This window comes from Piliocolobus tephrosceles, chromosome 15 (genome assembly GCF_002776525.5).
Source record: "Piliocolobus tephrosceles isolate RC106 chromosome 15, ASM277652v3, whole genome shotgun sequence".
NCBI lineage: Eukaryota > Metazoa > Chordata > Mammalia > Primates > Cercopithecidae > Piliocolobus > Piliocolobus tephrosceles.
This window is the reverse complement of record NC_045448.1, coordinates 45,519,098-45,523,954: the sequence shown is the minus strand read 5'-3', so window position 1 is coordinate 45,523,954 and position 4,857 is coordinate 45,519,098.

Sequence of the window (4,857 nt, the reverse complement as noted above, 5' to 3'; positions counted from 1 at the left end):
ATTGCACATAAAAGGCAATTGACCACAGAAAACCCTGAGCTCTTGCAGGCAGGGGTATAACGATGCTGATAATAATACCAGCTGCAACAGCTGACGTCCAATGGGCACTTGCTGTGTGTCAGTCACTGATCCAGAAGCTTCACATGGACTAGCTCAGATCATTTAATCCTCACAACTGTCCAAAAGCAAGCACTGCTGTTATCTCCATTTCAGAGTTGAGGAAACGGAGAAGTAGAGAGGCTACAGCTTTTAGAGAGGAGGCAGCAAATGAGCGGTGTAGATAGGGTTGTGTTGGGTTGAGGTGAACCAGGAATCATCTGGGCGGGTGGGAAGGGCTGAGCCGGGTATGATGATGGCAGGAGAGCATTCCTTTGGTGAGTGCAGGTAACATTAGCGGATGGAAACCCCAGGGAGGTTTTCCTGCCTCCCACTGATTTCCCAGAATGCCCCTGGGTATTAGGTTGCCTAAGGACTTCCACATTAAGCCCCTCCCTCCCAAATACTGGTGCCTGTGGATCTCCACCATGTTTATTTCGGAGCTTGGGGGAAAACTCCAGCTCATGAATCCACAGTAAAACAAGAGGCTTATAACTTGGGGTGTCATTTCCCCTGACTCTTGGATTTATCCGCATGTTCATGAGCGCCATGAAGCTAGAGTTCCCTCTGCAGAGCTGCAAGCTGTCTGGAGAGGAAGATGAAGGTGTCTTAGCCCCAGGCTGCTCCCTTGAGCGTCTCCACTGAGAGAATAACAGAGCAGGGTATGTCAATAAGAATTTGCTTGAAGGTTTCAAAACCGAATACTTTTGGAAGGAAAGGACGGGCAGTTGGAAGATAGACCACAGTAGAGGTAGTAGGGACCTGCAAGGGCCTGGCCTGTCTTGCTTACTGAGTAATCTCCCATGTGCAGCTCATAAGAGCCCAGTAAAATATTTTCCTGAATGAGCAGAGTACGCCCCGCCTCGGGGCCAGGGAATGCCCCAGCTATCCAAGCACTCAAGACCCACCGAGACTTGTGAACGCAGCCGGAGGCAAGGTGAGCCAAGTGCAGACTTGGAGTGGAGAAGTTAAGTCAGTTGTCTGGGAGCAGGAGGGCTCCAGCTGAAGCTGGGAAGGCTGGCAGGGATTCTGGGAGATGAAAGCACAGGAGGGGATGCTTTCCATGCCAGGGTGTCAGCCTGGAAAATGTGTGTAGGTAAGAATGGACGTGGAGAATGAGTGAGCTACCCCTCGGCTCCCCAGCCCCCTGAACCCTGGGCCTTGGGGGCGCCTGCACGTGTTTCCAGCCTGCAGCGGGCTCCCACAGGGTCATTAACTGCAGCAGGGGAAACACCTGCCCCTGGCTGGTGCCAGGTTTTTTTATGTTGTCTTCATTGCTTCGTGCTTATCTCATTTACGATTATAGAAAAGATTCTTGGCAGCTGTCATCAAATCCTAACAGTGCCTTTAATGGCCCTCGTATATCCTGAATGTATCAGTAATTCCACTCTGCACATTTATGCATTTCTTTCACCAGCAATAAAATTTTAGAAAAATGTAACTTCAATAGAAATGCCTATGAGGACAATAGAGAACATAAACACACGCCTTCTAATGCTTGAAGTAGGTGAGCACACACAGGCAAATAGCGTGGACTGAAGTGGTCTGGGCATTCAAGAAACCAGGAGCTTGAAGAGGATCAGGCTGTGGGCACACAGGGCTTTTGCATGCATTGGAAAGTAAGGCTGTTAGTGGGATAGCTGGCCTGGGCTTGTCTGTCTCGGGGTTATTGATGAAGGCACGTCGTGTGTTGCATTTAGTTTCTTTGCCTTCCTTAGAGTTAGACATTTTTCTGTGGCTTCTACTTGGCTGTTGCAGTGTTAAGCTGAGGCCCTGACACCATGACCCTGTCACCTTCCTGTTGTGGCCATGAGCAATGCCTTGAGCTCAGCTCTGCCTGGATGCTTGGACTCAGCTGCTGCAGGTCAGAGGCTCTGGACCAGCCCTTCGGCATCAGGCCATCTCTTCTGAGGTTCTGCTCAGGACTTGGGCCTGGATGATCTGCTGAGCTTCAGTCTCTGCCCTGCTCCCCTCATGGAGGACGTGATTCATCTGGAGCCTTGTTCTCCGTATGCAGTGCTCCCTGGGATCAGAGCAGCACTCTTGGGTGAGTTTACATGCCTGTTTTGTCAGGCCTTTCTGATGCTGGATCCATAGTTGCCTGGATCTGCTCCGGGGCTCAGCAGCCTTCCAGGTTGTGCTGGATGCCTGCATCTGGACCAACAGCCCTCATTCTTGCTCTCCTGACACGTATGTGGGAGGCCTTGTTGCCCACGCTGCCTGTTGGTTTGGCCCCCATGAGCATCTGGGGGCCCCAGTGCAGCACATCTCAAGGCCAACAGAGACTGTGTCTGGGTGCCCTTGTACCTCTAAATTCATTTAGAAGCTGATATATTATCAATCAGCAGGTCCTTCATGAGCACTTACAGTATCCCTGGCCCTATAAAGCGTGGTGGATACAAGACATGCAGACACACTCCTGCCCTAAAGCATGATGTGCAGTCAAGCCTAATGATGCTCAGCTTTTGTATGTAGCAGATGATGTTCATAACAGATGCATGTACCCACCCGTCATGTGCCATTCCCAGGATCTAAGCCTCGCTTTAGCCCCAAGAGGAACCAAAGCACAGAGCTCTTGGTAAGAAACTCTGAAGCTCCACTGTGCCTGCACACTGAGCAGAGGCCTGAGCAAGGTCAAGTGAAGTCAGAAACTTTCCATGCCAATCAAGTTTTCAGGGTACATGAATAATTCCTCAACCTTAGTTGCCCCAGAAACCATTCAGAAGTCCATTTGTAGTCTTGCCAAACTGGGAAGGTGGGCAGCCCTTTGAATGGAGGCTGTAAGCTCCAACCTGCCTCTTCCACTACAGCTTACACACTGTGTACACAGCACACCCACAGACATTGCCAGAAAGCCAGTGGGGCATCTGGAAGCAAGGGCTTTACAGAGAGGACACATAGCTCTTGTGTGCTGCCAAGTGAGTAGCAGGTGTAGTCACCAAGCAGGGTGCCTAGAGCTTGGGAGATGCTCATTCTCTCCCTTTCCTCTGCTTATCTCCTGGGAATGGGGCTCAGGTCAAGGTGAAAGCCCCAGGTACCTTTCTCTGAGAGCAGGGCCCTCATTCATACGCCAGGGCTTTCTAAGACTCTGGCAACAGTGAAGAGAGATGGCCTCTAGGAAAGGCTAAGGATCCCAATGTCCCAGCAGCTTTGGGACCTTGGCCTTCCTGGGGAATCTCAAAGGACTCAGATCCCTGACGGCATGGAGGGGAGGGGAGTGAGAATGGTGAACAGACTGTCAGGCAGAATGTGTCAGTTGCAGGTGCCTGGCTGCTATGGTGGCTGCTAGGACAGCCAGAGCACCACCTCCACATGCTGGCAAAGTCTGGAGGCTGCCACAGTCTTTGGGTTTCCAAACTGGTGGGGAGGTGGGTACTTATGTTGTACAGTCTTCTAAGGGCCTGGGTAAAATGAAAAATGTGTCAGGGATGAGCCCTCAAAAATCACTTCAGAGGCGTACTACAGGGAACTCGTAGAGACAGCTGCTGAGGGGTATCCCAGTGACATTTGGTGAAACAAACTGGTTGTTTACGTTCTGGCTGGAAGAGATTACTTGGGCGAAGAGAGTGGTGTCCTAGAGACAAGGGGTGTTTAGCTTAGAATAAGAACTACTCTGCAGGGTCCTTGGGGTCCAGGCCAGATTTTGTAGAATCTGTGACCAGGGGCAGGGGACCTAATGCTCCCTCAAGGAAGGTCAGAGGATCCTAGGCTTGATTTTAGGGCTGTGGCCAGCTTCACTGACAGTTTCCAACAATGGTCACTGAAGGTCCAGGGAGCACCTGTGGGTCAAATCCTAGATCTCTCACCTAGGATTTGTATATATGAAATACACATTTTTGTCTATGCCTGGGGCTGTGATGTTATGGGCAAGGTACCCATAGCTCCATGGAAATTCAAGAGAGTCAAAATATCAAGGTGGTCTCTTGCTTCCCCCTCAAGAATGTTCAACAGGATGATCTTGTGGTAAAGAGGGTGAATAAACCAGACACAATTGCAAAAGAAAAAATCTCCCCTCCCCTTCCAAGCAGCCCACACCCGGTGTTCTTGGTGTTGACTGCCACTGAGGCTCTCCAGCTCTAGGAGGCTCCTCTGGGAAACCAGAGTGCAGGGCCCAGGAGGTAGAGTCCTCTGAGGTTATGCTTTGGCTTGATGGCTTGGTGGACAAGAAGGACCAAACCTTTGGCACTTATGGGCTCTTCCTAGTGGAGCTCTGTGTAGGTTAGAGTGAGAGGTGTTGTGATTGTTCTGAAGTTTCCTAACCTCTTTGTCTTGCTTTGCCTGAGTTTGGGAGTACACCACCTGAGACCCGCCTGGCTTCCCACCCCTTGCTGGGCCCTCTCACAGCTGCTCTCACAGCCATTCTCGTTAGTGTAAGAGCTGATATATATTAGGGCGGTCTAAATCAGTGCCTGCTTCTGCTAAAATTCCTGGCCAGAGCCTCCTTTCTAAAGCCCCAGACTGAAGGGCCTCACTGTGCAGACCAAGTGATTCATTCTTGGGGAGAAATCCATTGCCAGGCAGTGCATGGAGCCCCAGTGGGCCACCCTTTGAAGTTATTTTTATTTGGCTGATTTTTATGTTTAATGAGACGTAGTTGAATGTTGAAGGTGGAAAGAAGGAGTCAGAAATCCAGCCACCAAACTTCCCCAAAACATCTCTTTTGAAGACACTTATGGGTAGGTCCCTCCGTCCTCCAACCAACCAACCAGCAGGGCTTTAGTGAACAATGACTGTGTGCTAGGCTCTGTGCTAGAGCTTGAA